Source organism: Pyxicephalus adspersus, chromosome 1 (genome assembly GCF_032062135.1).
Source record: "Pyxicephalus adspersus chromosome 1, UCB_Pads_2.0, whole genome shotgun sequence".
Taxonomy (NCBI): domain Eukaryota; kingdom Metazoa; phylum Chordata; class Amphibia; order Anura; family Pyxicephalidae; genus Pyxicephalus; species Pyxicephalus adspersus.
This window is the reverse complement of record NC_092858.1, coordinates 21,625,512-21,645,202: the sequence shown is the minus strand read 5'-3', so window position 1 is coordinate 21,645,202 and position 19,691 is coordinate 21,625,512. Positions and strand designations below refer to the sequence as shown.

Here is a 19,691-nt window from a genome sequence, read left to right as displayed (position 1 = left end):
GTCAGGATCTTAAGTTAGTTATGTGTATAGCCTCGATTAGCTACATTGGCTTGTTCCGCAGTTACTATGTAATCTCTATACAATACTAACTTTTGCCTCATAGTTCCATGACCATGGAATGTAGTTTTACAAAAACCTAGTTTTATGTTGCAATAACATATACAATTACACATGATTCACCTTGTTCAACACACATGTACACTTCAGAAGTGTTTCAGGCACTTGCTTTTGCGTTTGTGGCTCTACGCTGTCCCCCGTTGCAGAAACCAGCAGTAGTCGCCCATCATGTTGGGGTTGCACTGGCTTTGATGTCTTGTTTCCATAGCAGAAATGTCCCGGTGGAACCTCTGCCCTTGTTCATCACTCACATCACCCAAATTTTGTGGGAAGAAGTTCAGATGGGGATGTAAGTAACGTATTTTAAGTGACATTTGGCAGCCAAAGTGATGGTATGCTGTTAGCATGTTGTTCATGAGTTCAGCATGGTTTGCAGCTCGCTGGTTGCCCAGAAAGTTTTGTGCAACTAGCACAAATGAATCTCTAGCAGCAAGTTCAAGTGTGTTGAGTTTGTCTCTGAATGTGGTATCATGCATCAGATTGCAGATTTGGGGACCAACAAAAATGCCTGCTTTCAGTTTGCATCTGGTATAACTTTTCCAAACTTGTCCTTCAGATACTGAAAACCCATACCATCACGACCCATTGCAACAACAAAGTCTTTCATTATTCCAAGTTTAATATGAAGTGGCGGAAGGTAAACTTTCTGTGGATCATTGAGTGATTTATGTTTCACGTTGTACTGGCCAACAGTGTGTTCAGGTTTGGTTGGCCATTCTTTCATTTTGTAATGGTTGCGGTCATCACGACTGTTCCAGACAGAACATGTATTTTGTATATCCCAATTGCAGGCCAAGGAGTGCCAGCACCTTCAGGTCACCACAAACGTTCCACTTGTGTTCTGAATAATCAATTTCAAAATGACCTCCATGGATTCATATGTCTCTTTCATTCCCTCGGCATGAGCAAGAGGAACAGAAGGTTTTTCTTTACCTTTATGCAGCAATAAAGCTTTCAAACTTGCTTTGCTTGAGTCTATGAACAATCTCCACTGCTCTGGTATGTATTCGCAACTTAACTCCATCATCAGACCGCAACTAGCACAAATGAATCTCTAGCAGCAAGTTCAAGTGTGTTGAGTTTGTCTCTGAATGTGGTATCATGCATCAGATTGCAGATTTGGGGACCAACAAAAATGCCTGCTTTCAGTTTGCATCTGGTATAACTTTTCCAAACTTGTCCTTCAGATACTGAAAACCCATACCATCACGACCCATTGCAACAACAAAGTCTTTCATTATTCCAAGTTTAATATGAAGTGGCGGAAGGTAAACTTTCTGTGGATCATTGAGTGATTTATGTTTCACGTTGTACTGGCCAACTGTGTGTTCAGGCTTGGTTGGCCATTCTTTCATTTTGTAATGGTTGCGGTCATCACGACTGTTCCAGACAGAATATGTATTTTGTATATCCCAATTGCAGGCCAAGGAGTGCCAGCACCTTCAGGTCACCACAAACGTTCCACTTGTGTTCTGAATAATCAATTTCAAAATGACCTCCATGGATTCATATGTCTCCTTCATTCCCTCGGCATGAGCAAGAGGAACAGAAGGTTTTTCTTTACCTTTATGCAGCAATAAAGCTTTCAAACTTGCTTTGCTTGAGTCTATGAACAATCTCCACTGCTCTGGTATGTATTCGCAACCTAACTCCATCATCAGACCACTCACATCGGTACAGAAGCAAATGTCGTTTTCCAGCTTGTAATAACCTGCAAAATTTGTGTGACGATCACAAAAGTGTGAAATTGTTGTTCCTTTTTGTAGCAAATTCCACTTTTTTACTCTGGAGGCTAACAGTTCAGACTTCTCTTTTGACAAAGACAGGTCACTTACTAGATCATCTAAATCTGATTGGCTTAAAAAATGTGGCTTACCCGCTTCAAATTGGGGTTCATGACATTCATTAACATCGACATCATCCTCCTGTTCCTCATCCGACATGTCACTGTCAGTAACAATAGATGTAGGGGGGACTGGCACTGGATTCTCTGCATCATGTGGCACTGGCTTCAGAGCAGATTCACAATCAGGATGGATGATTTTTGGCTTGGTCTTCTTTGAAAATGAAGCAATTTTATTCATACAGAAGTAACGGTCTGACTGATGGTCTTTTGGTTCACGCCAAACCATAGGCACAGCAAAAGGCAATTTATTCCTTTTCCCAGTCAACCATTGTGTTAGGCCAACGTAACACTCCTGGCAGCAGTTATGGGGTGCCCAGGTTTCATCCTGATCTCCAATTTCACATCCAAAGTAATACATGTAAGCAAATCGCACCCTCTTGGTTAGGATCTTGCGTTGATCACACGGGGTATAATTGCCACAAATGTAGCAAAAATTGTCCAGTTTAACACAGCTGCGCCTACTCATCTTTAGCTCAAAACAGACTCACTATGGCCTAGCTGTACTATACAATAAGATGGTGTCGCACTAGAGAAAAGCCCTTGGTCCATCTTGCCCTGTTTCTGACCTCAGCTCAGTGACTTGCCCAGCCGCTACTGGAACATGCATGCCACCAGGGGGGCGTGATTCAGCTAAGGCGGCAGCAGGCATGATGGTAGCTACAACTGTTATATTGTTCCCATGTAAATACACATTACCCAATTACCGACCATTTGCTATAGCACGCCTATAACTTAAAATCTGTACATGATAGGCAATTTCAGAATTCAGATTTGGAATCAGCACACTCGATATCATGTAAATCACATGTGTTATTGCCAGTAGCAAAATCATTTTTGTGCAGTGTACTAAAAGGGGGCGGGGGGGAGGAAAACCTTACCAAGATCGGGAAAATGGCATTAACACCCAGACTTAGTATAGGCATAATAATGTGTTACTTAGATGTGTTCAATAACAATCTGACCACCTGCTTGTGAACTATTATCATCAGCACTGTCAGCCTCGCACAACTAACCGAAGAATAAGCTTGTGAAGAGGTATATTGTATCTAATTGAACCATGTCTTACGAAACTTATCCGATCTCCCGTCATGTGATGGGATCAGATCCTCCATAGAAATGATCTCATTGATCCGTGTAAACCATTGGGATATGGGGGATGAGGAGGATTGTTTTCACAGCGCAGGGATACATGCTTTTGCTGCATTTAGAATCCATGAAAGCAACCCATGGATAATAGGAAACCAACTGTTAAACATGAAAGTATCTGTCCATTTTTTAATTGCAAAACTTTGTGTCAGCACAGACGTATCCACTGCTATACCATCAGCTTTATCAGCATCCCTAATGTCCTGTGTAACCTCTAGTACAGTCACCTGATGAGAGGCTTCCAGCCCTCAATCAAGGCCTCTAGGTCAGATTTGGGACAAGGCCCATATTAAGGCTCCTAAATCAGGATCCCCAGAAATGGCCATATGTTCAGGTGCCTATGGAAGAATAGAGGAAGGAGTAACTACCGTCATCTGTGCCAAAAGAGGCATAGTAATAATTGCTGAAATATAAAAGTTTGCTGGGCTCAACCCTGTGTCGCCTAAAAGAAGTTTGGGAACATTCTGAGCCCTCCTTTGCACATTACAGGGTCTATGGAATCCTGTAGTGTTGTTGGGAGACATCTTTATCAGACTGGCTTTGATCATAAAAGATGTCTGCTCCTCCACATTCTGCAGATCCTGTCCTGGCGAGACATGGTAGGATGACAGAATCTGCCTCAGGAATGCTGCCACTGGTGCCATATTGTCACAGCCTGTGCCTGGCAATGTCAGCTATGGATGGAACATAGAACCCCAGTGTACTGACTGCAGTATTGGATATGCTCTCTCGCCTTTATATAGTCATGGCTAGGAAGGATGAATCGGATGACCAGCGAGTGAATTTAACAAAGAGGCAAGAGCACTTCAGAAATGAATGTTTACAATTATGATCAGGCCACGACCCTCACAATTTTATTTATGAAATTTATTACTGAAGAGATGGTCATAAATTTTCTAAGCTGCTGACTGGTGTCCTGTAATGCAGCCTTTCCGAGCAGGGATAATGTATTATTTTATGTATTGCTTATTTACAACAAAGACAACAGGCCCACTCATTTTAGTGTTTTGTCCATTTTTGTTTATTAGTGCATTCCAACCAATCATTTATGTTTTGAAAAACCTTTAGTAAATACTTTGCTATAGCTTAGGGTACAACAGTGTAAATAGAACATGGAGAAAAAAAATTCAGTAATAATGAAGTGAAACAAGTTATTATTATTAGCCAGAAAACAAGAATAGTGAAGTGTTCCATTACATCAGTGGTCGGTAGAGAAGGGCCCCTTTAGATTAGTAATCATTGGGAGGAAGGGTCAGGGAGAAAAGGGACCCTTACATTGGGTAGGTGGGTCAGTGGGTAGGATGAATGTATCTTCTTACTTTGGTTATCCAATTGAACAAATGCCCTCTTTACATTGGTGGACAGTTTGAAGAATGCTCCTTACTTACATTTCCTGATCCCAAGCCTGGGTAGAAAACCATGGGCGGATTAGAAAGTCCTTTTGGACGGCTGCCACCGATCCGCCCACGCCACTATACCAATAATTTTCAACCAACAATGGTACGCATCCATTCCATTTATCTTCCACAATTTCAGCAACATTAACCCATTATTTTATTAAGGGGTTGGTTACTACCGTGTTTCCCCGATTTCAGGACATCCCCATTAAGTAAGCCACCCCCGATTTTTAAAAAAATAATTAAAATAAGACACTCACCCATTTATAAGACAGCTCCAGATATCTGATCTTGCGTGTGTGTCCTTTATGCTGGCTGCAGCGTGTGTGTCTCTGATGCTGGCTGCAGCGTGTGTGTCTCTGATGCTGGCTGCAGCGTGTGTGTCTCTGATGCTGGCTGCAGGGCGTGTCTATTCCTGAGCCAAACTGAAAGTAAACAGCCTGCACACGATTCTGAACAAGGAAGCAAGCTGCTGATCCCTGCCCTAACGGAGATCCCTGCACTTAATTACGGGTAAGTGATCAGAAGGGGACAATGGAGTCAATGGAATAGAGTGATCAGAAGGGGACAATCATTGGCATAGAGTGATCAGAAGGGGACAATCAATGGAACATGAGTGATCATGAGTGACTTTCAACAATAAATGTGTACTGTAGTCTTCTTCATGGAAAAATAAGACATCCCCTGAAAATAAGACCCAGGGCATATTTTGGCATTTCAAAAAATATAAGAGAGTGCCTTATAATCGGGGAAACACGGTAGAAGTACTAGAAGAATTTACTACATGTTGCAATATACAAATTACAGATTGTACTGCAACAACTTATTCCTGTTTGGTTAAGTGAACATTCTTGATCATTCTATTCTTTCAGGATCTTTGAATAATCACAAATAATCACCTGGTCTGAAACACCACCGGGTATCAAACTGTCCTCTCCTGCAACTACAGCTGGAGACTGAAAACGTCAAAACTTCTATTTGTGTGTATCCTTATTGTATTCCTGAGCATTAGCCGACAAAAGTTTCAGCAATCTTATCAAGTCTCCCAATCCCAAGGAAGCACTGCGGGGCGAAAAGTTTTTCTACTATGCTCTGATTACTTTATGATCGGTGAACCCGTGTTAGCCTAGGTCTAGCCCAGGAGGACTCTGTCTTATTATTTAAATAAATATTTAAATAAAATGTCATTTTTTATTTAAAAAGTTTTGCCCTACAAAAGCCTGTCTTTCCTTTTTTTCTCTTTTTCGAATCCAGCTTTGTAGATTTCTTTAGACTGGGAAAACTCTCTTTAAACAACCATAGCTTCTTCCATAGATACAAGACAATGGGTGAATGTGGTCACCCAGGACAACAAGTGTGGTAACCAGATTATCAGGTGAAATATAAAGACAACTTATAATAAGAAAACAAATGCAGCCATCACACCTATGGACTGGTTGTATGGAGTCCAATGTTAGGCTTCCAGAATTGTAAAGTTTAATTTTTTCTAGCAGATGTGCTTCTTCCACTCCCTGTTTTCTGGGCATAAACAGTAGCATCTCTCAAGACAGCAACATCTATGTATCTCCATATGCTGGAGCAAAATTTACAATGATATTCTCTGTTGTATCCTACTGGTTCAGTGGGAAATTCAACATTGGCTTGTGTCCTCCAGTTCATCCACCACTGTCCTTGTCTCAAATACCCTTGCCATATTTTTAACTATTGCCCTTGGAAAGTTTCATTGTCTATTTATTCCTGTAGGCATTACCATATTTTATTTGTCTCTTTGGCTTTTGCTATAGTTTAACATTCCCCCCACTGACTACTTTTGTGTTTTCAGAACTACATTGGATTTGAGTTTATTTTGTGTAGGTATGTACTCTGCTGCCATCTACTGTTCACTTTGTATAGCAGCTGTTGCCTTAGATAAATAAAGAAACTAAGGATATCAATGCCAATTTTTTCAAATATTTTGTACTGCTGTAAAGTTGGATTATTATATACAAGAAAATGTATCCTGGAAAAGATCAACAGAGAATCCAAGAAGTCCCACTGCTGATTTTAGCATAGATGTACAGTGATGCATCCATGCATCATTCCACATTTCATGGAAAAAAACACATTGTTTTCATTTATTTTGGGCAGTGTGATATTCTGACTTTGGATATTATAACACCCCCTAGATCAAATAATGACACCCTACTGGTTAAATGGCATTCCTCTGCAACTTGGCACCTAACTAATTTATTATAGCACAGCTCTCATAATATGCCATTATTATACCACCATGACAAGTTTCTGTGCCATGGAATATGTCACTTTTATCATTGCCACGATGACTATACTGCTCCTGAGGGCGCCGACAAGGTAATATTGCTCTGGTAATCATCCAACACTGTTCTAGCAGTTCCACAGCTCTGGATTATAACTACACACCTTTTCCAGATCAGAATAACAAAACCAGGGAAAGCCAAGCAATTATTATTTTCAGAAGGATTGGCGCAATGGTAGTCTATTTATTTTCCTTTTGAAATATGCAAATCCCAATAGCATGAACCTCTTTTCATTGAGAGAGATGATCAGGAACAGTTCATGTAAGCCTGCTATAAATCTGAACAATTCTAACTAAACCCATGAAGAAGAAATAAAAAATCAGAGATCAAATATAATCTCTGCCTAATCCCAAGTGTTGGGTGAAATGCGCTAGGGTGGAAGGATCCAGGAGGGGTTGTAATAAATATAGCAATTCATAATTTCCTATTCGCATACCTATCCTGTATCAATTATCATTTGTGCTTATAAAAAAAAAAGCAAACAATTGTTTCTTCACTCATCTTCCTATACAGAGTTTATTGGTGTAGTGATCGCCTGCCCTACAGACTCGGCAAAATTCCAGCAGCTGGATGAAGAAGTCAGAGGGAAAGAGCAGCAAGTAATCTGCCCAGCAGGTAAACCCAGGTTGGGTGTAAATCTTTACTGGGAGGATGGGGGAGTCTGTACTGGAGGGGGTCTGCACTGAGGTCTGTATTGGGGTCTGGACAGGAGGTTTGTACTGAGGACTGTCACTGGGAATTTGCACTGAAGTTTGTACTGGGGGTCTGCACTGGTCATTTGTTTTTGGGGTCTGTTAAAGTGGGTAACTACCCCTTCTCAATGTTTGCCTTGGGCAACAAGAAGTATAGAACTAAACATGACCAGTCAAAGTAATCTGACCGACCTCACTTCCTATTAAAAAGTTCTCTCAGCTACTTTAAGCACAAAGAACTCCATAACACTACTACCTTAAAAATCAGCCAGTATGTGGAGTACCACAGTGCAAAGTGTTTCTGATGAAGAATAACATTAATGCTACAACCTACAAATACACTACATACTACAAATAAACTTTTACACAACTGTACCTATTTCCAAAAGTATGGTGTTTGAGAATATTCTTTTCTGTTATATCATGACTGCACATCTGTGCACCAAGCCAGCTTCCTAAAGACATGGTCTGGAGAGCTTGGTGTGGAGGAATTTAAGGCCTACACAGAGCCCCGACCTCAACCTAATGAACACCTCTGGGATTAATGGGAACTCTGTGTGCCGAGGTTCTCCTCCAACATCAGTTCCTGATCCTATAAATGTACTTTCAGCTAAATGGGCCCGATTCCCACAAACTCCAAGTACTGAAGGCTGCTATAGGACGGGGGGAGGTAGATGTAAAACAATGTAAAATAGGTATGATAGGTGATGAAGTGAATATTATGAATGATATAAACAGGCCCTAAAACAGAACTCTAGGCAAACCTCTAAATGTTTCAATAAAAAACATATTTGGATGTGGATTTACCAGAAATATGATTTGTGTATATGTCCATCCAGTTCCAAGATATACACAGCTCCACGACATTGTACAACCCTGTTTGGTCAGGAGACCTGATTTTTCTGTGCTGCAGTTCAGGAACATTTAGTCTTAAGCTGCGTACACACTGCCAATTTTTGTCGTTGGAAAGGATCTTTCACGATCCTTTCCAACGACAAGGGACTGCGCGATGCATGAACGGTGCTGTACATACAGATTTTCGCCCGATAATTGGCTGATGCCGATTATCGGGCGATAAAAATCTGACGTGTGTACGTAGCTTTACTTTCCACCACCATGCTCTTAATGGACAGTATAACAAAAACAGCAGACTTTCTGTTATTCTACTCGTATCAGCATGTTCCTTCTGCTGCAGTGAAACCAATTGGCTCCTTGTGCTGTTTTTCTCTCCCTCTTTTGGCCAGGTAACCTACCAGTATGTATTGGGATGTGGAAGAACACCTAATTACCCAAATGAGACCCACATGAACATGATGATAACCTACAAACTTCATGCCGATGGTGCCCCAGCCAAGACTCATAATGGAGTTCAAGTGGAACTTTTGCAACTCAGGTAGGTGGATATTGCAGAAAGGACATCATCCCGGCACGGCCAATCAAGATGGCCAAAGATTGTCTTCAGGAAGTAAAGAAAGAAGATGACAGGAACAGGGATAAGTACGTTTTTCTTTACATAAAGTGAGCACATTATCTCTAGAACTAGAAAAGAAATGACCGGCCTTCTCAGTGCCAGAGATGTGCAGGAGGAATGGCAGGGCCCCGAGTGGGTTAAACCCATTAACTATGATTGCTGCTACACAGAGGGGAAAGGAGGGAAGGAACCCATTGGGCATGGCAGAAACTGGCTCCAGAAGTGCTTTAGTCAGCACCGGGGTAATTACTAGCTCTCCACTTGTTATCTTAATGAGGAAAATTGGTAAAGAAGGATGGAAGTGATTATTTGTGAATTATCAGAGAGCACAAGCCACATCTTCTACACACCATAAATCTTTCACTAGCTGAGCCCGCTCTATATATATTCCCCTCTAATCGTGTGGGAACTTCTGACTCTGCCCTTTGAGTGGATCTTTTTCTTCCAAGATCTGCTTATTCATTTTGGAAGTTTACATGAAAATAGAGAAATGATAATAGATAGTTAATAAAAGAAAATACATTTTAAACATTGCCATGTGATAGATGTGTATGGGATGTTTCACACGGTTTTATTGTATTTCTCAACTATGCCTAGATTAGAGATTATTCCCTCATCGCCATTCCTCATCCTCCCTCTTCAAGCTGAATAAATGAAGCAGCGGGCCAACTGTTATACTGATGTGTCATTATGACAAGAACTGTGGGGACGGGGAAGGGCTGAAGATGCCTCAGAACCTTTGGGGTGCCCTTAAGATGGTACCTGAGGCCCAACATTAGATCACCAGTTACCCCAAAAGGAACAGTAGAGGTGAATGGAGTATAAAAAGTACAATCTAAGGCCTAAGTCACCTACCATGTTCGATGAGCGCTTTGTCGTGCAGACCAAACGTCCCGTAGTTAAATCTAGTTTTGTACAGTAGAACCTCGATTATCCGGCACCGACGGGGATCGGCAGATTACGGATAAGTGTAGTTTCCGGGTTAACTAATGTTAATTCCTTTTCCTCAGCCATTTAGCACTAGTCTTGAATGGGGAGACTTGTTCCAATTCACCTCTAGTGCTGAGTGGCTGAGAAAAGTCCTTTACTTTTTTTAATAGTTTTGGGAGTTTTGAGTTTTTACTGCTTGTTCCTAAAAGATGAAGGCTGCACAGTGAGGATCACAGCGTTCCTTCCCAGCAAAACTTTATTTCTCTGGACAAAAAATGAACAGATGTCCTGCCATAGACCTTCCCACTTTTACCCAGGTCACCCTCAAATGGGCCAAGTTGTAAAAGATTACCACTGTTCATTTTCATTACCTTGAGAGATTTCGTCTCACTTTCTATTCCAGGGACATCGAGACATGGGAGTGATAGTCACTGCCCTGCCAGGGTTAGAATAATACAGTAATAATAACTTATAATAATAAATTTTATTCTATTCCTTACCCCCATGGGGGACATTTACCACCAACATCAGGCTTCAGAAGGCTTTCAATGAGGTCCAGCACTACCTAAATGTTATTGAAGGCCTGCACACCCAATAAGATTCATACTCAAAGTGAAACTACCCCCCCCCCTTTTTTTTTCCTTTGCAGTCTTCAACATATTTGCCATGTCTGTCTGGGTTCTTGATTTTTCAGGCCAGAATAACATCATTCCAGGGCATGCACATGGGGGTCCATTCATTTTAGTAATGGGTATGCTAATAATGTATTACACAGGGGCAGCTCATTGCTTAGAAGACATGAAACAGGTAAGTTTAACTACAGTAGTGGCCTATCACCTCTCCTGGAAAAGGGGCCTGGCTACCAGTAAAATTAAGATTTGAGTGAAGTTGCAGTAACTGATATTGACTTGCCCTGCCAGCAGCACAACACAGGGATCTGCTGTCAGCCTAATCTGCTGTATTGGCTACTGTAGCACACTAGAGGGCAGCACTTTCTTAGGCTACCACATCTCATTGAACAATTTTGGTAAATATTGAGAACTTAATTTGCGAATGAAAAAATGTGTTATATAGTAAATAATACAAATTTGTGTTTAATACTTCTTTAGCACAAATTCAGTACCTAATTTAAGTTATCCTTTTATGATTTTCTGTTTGTGATTATGGTATTGATGATATTTTGATGATATGATATTTGGATAGTGATAGTGTGATAAATGTTTCAGTATGTTAGCATTGTGATTGTCTTGGTCTTGTGGACTTGTCTATGAAAATTTGTGTGTTGTGATATATTACAAGGCCTGTGAATGCACCAAAATGGGTCATGGACGAATGTAGGCGCACTGTACATCATTTAAATTAAATGTGTGATACATAATGTTTCACACACATACATTAAGGGAAAACATTGATCTAAAGTAGACTTTAAATTGGATCTATCATCACATTTCTAACATTAAATAGAAGGGTGGCTGTCCCTCGTATATAATGGAAAAATGCATTTTTTAGGGAGATCCCCCACCTTCCGCCTTTACAACTGCTCCAGAAAAAACCCTGCAGCCTCCTGGGATATGTGACGTATGTGGCTGTGGGCTGCTGCTTCTACGCATGTCCGAGAATGAGCAATGCTTCTTAAAGGAGCTTTCCTATTATAGAAAAAATGATTGATGTCACGCATGCGCAGTGAGGTCAGCATTTGGAGGAGGTCACATGACCAGATCTTGCGTGTACGCAGTATGAGTTTGGATACGTGAAGAACCCTGAAGAAAGAATATGGAGGTGCTAGATAGAAAGAAGAGGAAGGCCAAGATGGCGTGCGACTCAGTTTGTGAATGAATTGAGGGCTTTTCACTAAGTTAGGAAAGTGAATTTTTTTTGTGTGTGAAAGTACCGTATTTAATAAACTACGGCCATGGTGACTTTCACCTTGCATCTCAGTGCTGCTTATTTCTTCCACCCCATCCCCATCTTCTTCCTGTCTATATGAACTCGCTGCAGCATAATTTCTCAGGACAGTTTCCATATGACAACGGTGACACAAACCTGTAAAAAAATCCTCTAGTCTTTACTGGGGAATCATGTGGCAAGGTGACGCACATGAGAGCATTGGGGAACCATTTGTCATTCTGTAAAAGTACAGAAATCATTATATTTAAGAAAAACATTCAAGTGACTTTGAAATTCCAGCATTTTTATAAGTTAGAGAATTTATATCCTTTTTGTTTTAATATCTAACTTTGTTCATAACAATTGTCAGACCCTACAAGTTCAAGCTATGATCTAGCTGGCAGTGAAGTTACTGTGTGGGTACAGCTCCCTCCTGCCCGGGAACATCTGCCTTGGGGGAGATGCTACATGTAGCTACCTGCGGCAGCCCCATAGCAAATGAATGGGGGCGTCAGGGAGTGGTAGCAGTATCAGTCACTGCAGTCAGCTGTCAACCAGCACTGCAGTGCAAAGGCCTGAGCTGCCAGCCACCAGGAGACGCCCAGAATCTTTCAGTCCTGAAGCAGATCTGAAACTGCCTTTGTACTATAGAGCTGGTTTTATGAAACTGTCCAAGAGGTCATGACACCTGGATCCTTCTGGCTGGAGAAATAAGGGATACTTGGCTGGATGTTGCTTTGTAATGGAGTGAATTGTCCTCTGCTGCTGATATATAAAGAATGTAGGGGACGTGCAATATAATACTTTCATATTGGAAGCTCCAGAGACAGGTAGGTAGCTTTTGTGACCATAAGATCAGCACACAGAATAGACTTTATACAGACTTTTATTGTTCCTGTGATTTGTATGGCAATAATCAAATATAGGGTCATCCTTGGTGTATTATTTTTCCCTGTACAGAAGTATCACTAAATCTGTGTATGATAAAAAAAATGTTTTTAATGTAATATGCTTGCCATTTTAATTACTGGTTTAGCATTTTGATTTGAGTTTCCTGTCCACCCATGAAACCATCCCATAGATGAACCATCCTCCTACCTTATTGTGCAAGTTTATGGGTGGATGATGGTTCATGGTGTTATATGGACTGTGCTGTATGAATAGGCCCTAATGTTAATTTTTTTTGTGAGGGCCAACTTACAAGCATCCATCCTCCTAACTAACACACTGTACAATATGCAGGCCAAGGCACTGCAGCACACCACAATGCACAAGCACAACATGTAGTATAAATATAAATAGGCCCTCACCTTACTATATACAGGCAGTGCCTGGGTTACATTAAACAGAGAAGCTGTAGGTTTGTTCTTAAGTTGCATTTGCATGTTAGTCGGAACAGGTGCATTATTTTAATAAATGCAATTAGGACAGATGTTTGTCTACATTTTATTAGGCAGCATGGTGTCAGTTACTGTATAAAATCCTCACTGTGAGTTAATCACAAACAAAGCAAAAGCAAAGGGGGAAAAAACTTTATGAAGCTTGAAGTTTGTCTTGGTCAGGAGTTACAAGATTTCTTCTGCAAGTCATGTGAACAAGCCTCCATCCTGCACACTAATGAGAAAGAGCAGGGAAGCCCATTCGTATCTAGGAGTCGTCTGTATGTCGGATGTCCTTAACTCAGGGACTACATGTATACACAGTGTACTTATATTTATATATATATATATATATATATATATAATATTATATTTAGATCCTGCTAAAAACACGACAGAAGTTCTGCTCTTTGCCACACCTAATCCAAAATTAAAAAAAAAACTTTTAGAAGCGAGCAGTAATGAAGAGAAGGGTTGGGGTCTCTGGCCAGGCAATGGTGTTCTAACTTTTTTTTTCCCAGCAATCACACTTGGCAGATGGAGAGTTAACACATGTTACTCTGCATCCAGATTTTCACAATATCTTATAAAAGGACTGCATTTGAATAAAACTTGGCAGCATTGTTGCCATTCTTTGTCCAATTTTCCATTCAGCCCAGTGTGATCCAGAAACATGAATAAGCAAAATTCAGCAAAAAAAGATACTTTTTTTTTTTTTTTTAAACACATACAGATTAAACACCAGCCAGCCTTCCAATAAGAAAAACTGATGTGGATTTGGCTCTGCCTCTTACCTGTGCAGCCTTCATTTGTGATATGCCCTGCATGCACCTGTCCATCTTTAGGTGAAGCCCCTCTGACCTCTGGAACAGAACCAGGAAATCTGGAATTGTTGGCAGGTAAAGGGAGTGCGGAAAAACGTTCTATGTATCAACACCTGACAACAATCAGGGAAATTAATATGGATATCTTCAGGAGCCCATACATTCCCATTTACCTGAACAGCTCTAGCAGAATGTTTCCAAGTTGCTGGGCCCGGCGGAAGATTTGCTGCGGTTTGTAAGCCAAGTATAACATATGGTGTAATGGAATATTTCTGTTTCTTGATGATGAATAGGAGGCCCCAAGCTTGCCAGAACCACATATACAATATCATGCTGCAGTATCAGTGAGAAGGTTTGTAATGTGTTGTAATACAATAACGATTTTGCCAACCTGATGCAAACCCCACCTTCCCTTCTAGCTGCCTGCAAGATGGCTGAGCCATTGGCCAACTGCTACCCAGAGCTTTGAAACCCTATGGCCCAGCTGGCTTCAAACTGGAATTTCTGCCATATTTACAATGACGGTTTAATTTTAAAAGTGATTAATAAATAATGGTGTGCAACTGGTGCTCCTTCACCACTCTGACAATGGCTTGGCTGGCATGATCAGTTTGGTTTCTTCAGCTCTTTATTGGAGCGATGGGATAGTATGAGGGTGATTGTAGGCCGCCTGGCTGACTCATCTGAGAGCTTGGAATAGGAGAGATCCCCCTATTCAGTAAGCGCATTTAAAGTAGTACAAGCTCTGGCATTGCACATTGAGGGTGGGGCTTGATGTGAGGATCAGGAGGCCCAATGAGAAGCACAGGTAGCAGCGCCTGCAATTCAGCAACCTTTTATACCCTGGTTCAGGTAAATATTTCATTACATGGAAGCAGTGCATTAGCCAGTTTTGCTGTAGTACCTTCATACCGCCCTATGGGCCAGGACAATTTTTACATTTTGGCCATAAGCCTTTTTAAGGGGCAGACATTCCTTAAAATAAAGTAAAAATGGTACTGGTACCCGTTACTGCTGGCAGCTGTGAAAAGTGCAGACGATGGTGCTGCAATGCGAGCGGCTGGTAAGGTGGGAGCTGCACAGGATTGTCAGTCTGATCCTGCCCTTAATGCTGCAATATTTAATACAGAGCCGTAACTAAACAACACTGCTAATGTATATTTGTTAGAAAGCATACATGTGGAAATCGTGGCTGTCTGATGTTAGGGACGCAGTGTTAGCACTGAAAGTAAGTTATGGACATTGAGTGCAGTCAGTGTGAAACCTCCACAGAAGAGACCACAACAGATAATGTACTGATATGATTTCTCATGATTAGGTCTGAAAGTGAGCAAATGAGTAATCCTAACAAAGTGATTTGACCCCAATCAACCCCAAGAACTGCTACTGAAAAGACGTCTGACACACAGCAAACGAACGCCTCTGCAGTTGGAATTGGTTGTTGTTGGTGACGGTCGTTTTTTTCCATTAAAGAAAATGTCACATTGTTGTGATTTGATTACCTTTGAACCTTGTGACTTCAACAGGAATGTAAATTGCTGCAGGGGCAGCTTCCCGGAGCTCCATTACTGGTGGTGTAGATACCTCTTCCCCCAGGACTATATATCCCAAGATTCCTTTTCTGTGGCCAAACTCTTGGGAGTCATTGCAGAATGGATCAGTGATGTATATTTACACTTTAAGCCATGGCACTGCTTAGCAAACTGTGTTAATGATAAGATTACGAATAATGAATACAATTAAAGCTGCAGCTGAATCTGCTGATATTTCTCCGCATGCATTATGTGGGACACAGTGATAGGCACCACTTGGCCCTGTGCTTCTCTCTGCAATGCAGCAAGTTATGACTTGTGGGAAGAGCCAGCCTGGTACTGTACTTCTTGCTGGAAACAGCACCTCCGATGTGGAGCTTCCATGACCAAAAAGCCTGAAATTCAATAAAAATGGGTGTGCCAGGGACAGTGAATGGGGTTGTTGAGGTAGAAGAGTTAGATCTTGACCGTTTTAACATGGAGAACCCTTGAAATAACTCATGTTTTAGAGAACCGTGACTATAATTACTATATCCAAAGATCATAGTACTTTAGTTTGGTGGTCAGTGGGAAGACACTGAAAGGCTGGACATTAGGAAGAATGTCACTCTTACAGATAGCTAAAGAGATCATTGGTAAACTGACCTGAGAGTCACAAATTCCTCCAGGAACCCCCAGCAACCTCTGGAGGAACCCTGGGTTAGATGATGCCTGGCTATCGGAGGGGGTGATTTCCATGAAATATGTTATTATCCACGTGACATACGTTTTCTCGTCATAATAGGAACCAGGGGTGACAATGCATTAAATAAGATCAAAAGATTGCCACATGCCAAACTGAATATAAATTGAAAATGATCGTAAAGCCATGCACCTGCATTGAGGTGCATACGGTATGATACACTGGAAAAGGTGTAAGAGGGGCCTAAGTAGAAATACAGAACAAAAACTTTGGAGAAGCACTGCTGGAACCTGCAGAATAATATGTTCTGTAACTCAGGCTGGACAGATTTAATCTGGATGGAAACCTTGAATAAACAAGAGACAAGTGCACGGAGACAGACAATACAAGCAATACAAAGTGGGTAAGCCAGTTTGATTGCTTAATCCTTAATAATTGCAGCATCAGTGGATGGTAAAAGTTGTAAAATACACACTATTACTGGCGGAGTGAGGATAGTAAACTGGCATGTTGAACCCTGCTAATTCCAGGGCAGGCACTCATGACGAGGCTGAGTGGGTCTGAATCTAGTATGTAGCATGCAGCCTGGTAACCAGCGGTCATGTTTTCCATGTAATTAATAAAAGAACATATGTAAAATACACCATGTAATACACACAGTGGTGCCTGAAAGTATGTAAACTCTTTGGATTTTCTGATTTATTTTTTTTGTCACCTAAAACCATCTGACTTTTAGCCCTAAAGGAATGTGTTGTGGACTGATGAAGCCAAAATAAAAGCCTAAATAAGGAACATTATATTTGGGGAAAAGAAACACTGCATTCCAGCATAAGAACCTTATCACATCTGTGAAACATGGTGGTGGAAGTGTTCTGATTTGGCCTCTTTAGCTGAGTCTGGAAAGCTGGATGAAACAAGGATTTCTGAACTATACTGGAGAATTCTAAAGGAAAATGTCAAGACATTTGTCTGTGACCTAATATTAACCACCTGGGCGTTACACTGATGTCTGGATTTCTGTACCAAAAGCGGTACACTGTTTTTCATGACATTTTTTTTTTTAAATTGTAGACCTGTAACTTACAGAAATATGTCAGAATAGGGTCTAGTAGATATCATGAATATAAAAAAAAGTTTGAAACACACAATCATGTAAAAAAAAAAAAAATGTATGACAATCGGATTGCAATATAACCTTTGTTTAACCACCTGAGAAAAGTTCGGGTTTAACACTTTTTGCAAGTGTTTTTACCCTGAACCAAGGTTGGGTTTAACGGCCGGGTGGTTAAGAGACAGTGAGTAATGCAGAAAAGAAAACGATCCCAAACACACAAGTCATTCTAGCAAAGAATGGTTACAGAAGAATAAAGTGAATGTTCTGGAATGACCAAGTCAAAGTCCTGATCCTAATCCAATTGAAATGTTGTGGAAAAACTTAAAGAAAGCAGTTCATGTGAGGAAACTCAGGCATCCACGAGCTGAAGCTGTTCTGTATGGAGGAATGGGTTCAGTTATCGCTGCACAAGGGGTAACACCAAATACTGATTTTACTTACTTTTGCCAAAAACAGATATGTTATTGGATCCTTTTTTTTTTTCAATTAATACAAACCCAAATATAATTTTTGTTTAGTTTGTTCAACTAGGATTTCTTCCAACTCGACTTGTTTAAAAAAAAGATGCTGTTTTGGTCACATTTATATTCACATTCACAAACCTTCATGTGTATATGTTTCCACAAGTGTGGAATGGCCTGTACAGCATTTTACCTCAGGGCCGCCATTACTTTCCTCTTTCTCTATAACTAGCAGCAGAATCTTTCTGGAATCACATGGTCTGTAAAGTAAAAGCAATTGTGTGAAACATATTTCTGTAAAATGATCCTAGCATATGTTTATCTATGTATTACTCTTTGCCATTTTCCCTGACCCCGGTTGCTTGTTAGCCGGACATGTGCTTCCATGAGACAGAGCTTGACATGTAAATAATATCTTATGACCTGAACTACGGCTCCTACGCCAACATTTCCCAATCCACTGAATGCAGCTAACACCATTCCTGTACGGCGTCTGTGCCAAAAACGTCCAGGCTGATAACAGACTTGGGACTGGGGTGAATAGTAAATGGTTATTCACAGCCTCTGGTCTCATAGGTTTCCTTCATGGACGGCCTTCAGGATTATCTACCACCCCATCATATTCACAGCATTAAGTGCAGGAATGAGACCTGGAACTGTACACAACCACACAATAAAACACACCGGGTTCCCGTAACAACTAATCTGAGACTGTTTGCTTCAGGAGAACAGAACTATGGGGGCGGTTTATGAAGACCTTTGTGAAGAAAATACCGGTGTCTCCAATAATGAGCAATCACAAACTTGTTTTCATTGTTCTGAATACAGACAGGTAATCAGAGTTCTCATTTAAAGCTCAACTCCAAAACACACCTCTATCCTAAGGTAGGAGGAAGCCATGATTGTCATAGGGTTTACAGAATGAAAGCAACACTATTGCTTATTGTTGTTATTGGTACATTTCAGCTAGGTGCAAAAGAAGAGGCAAAGACATTGCAATGTTGGGAGGATCAACAAGTATTTTTTGTATGGCTGAAAACTGATGCAGCCACATCTAAGAATTGGTAAGCTGCAATATGTTACAATTTTGAAGGATATCTTTATCCCCATTTCCTTTAACTAAGGTATATCTGCATCCTAATTTGTTTCATTATCAGGGCTTGGATCATTTATTTACAATTTAACATGCCTTAATTTTGCATGTTTTGCATGTTTATCTGCCTAAAGGATGTATACTAGAGTATGGAAATGAATCGGCTTTCCCTTGCTGCAAGTTAGTACCTGGCACATAACACTTCTAGAAGGCAGACAGTAGCTCCAGATTTCTCCTGACAGGTGTCCTTTCCCCTGGCTGGAGACCATATCCTGGCTTCAATCCTATCCAGTCATATATTAGGTGGTGAAATGTAAAATATATGGATGTGCCTTGCCCACAACTACCAGCACATGTGTGACTATGTATGTCTGTTACTGCTACACAAATGGGAGTCAGGTTATGTTAGGCTTCCTTATTTTTTAACATGCGGAAAGCTTACTATATTCACAACTCCCAGTACATAAGTGTGGTGGTCAGTGGCCTCCTACATTGCTCACCATTGGGAAAACCCGTTGCAACCTCAGGAGGAACCCTGGTTGAATAACACTGGTTTACGTCATATCCATGGATGCCCAAATTAGTGCAAGGCCAGGCTGCTGAAATCTGTTCTCAGTGGGTGCAGTTATGATCTTAGGGGTAACAGTCTGCATATCAGTTATCAGTTACCCCTCTTTAAACCAGGGATAAACAAAGGATGTGGACAGCCTGTTCTTTTTTTCTTCCTTTTTTCAGTGCAATAGTA

At 40.9% G+C, this 19,691-nt stretch overlaps 1 long non-coding RNA gene across 1 annotated transcript in view; it reads left to right on the top strand.

Annotated features, from left to right (window-relative positions):
* The first annotated feature begins 5,413 nt into the window (after positions 1-5,413).
* The window catches only part of LOC140325672 (uncharacterized), a 19,569-nt gene continuing 5,291 nt past the window's right edge, over positions 5,414-19,691 (top strand). Inside the window, exons 1-2 of the long non-coding RNA XR_011919714.1 lie at positions 5,414-7,496; positions 8,818-8,966. This is a non-coding gene — a long non-coding RNA (uncharacterized lncRNA). The remainder of the gene's footprint in view (positions 7,497-8,817; positions 8,967-19,691) is intronic.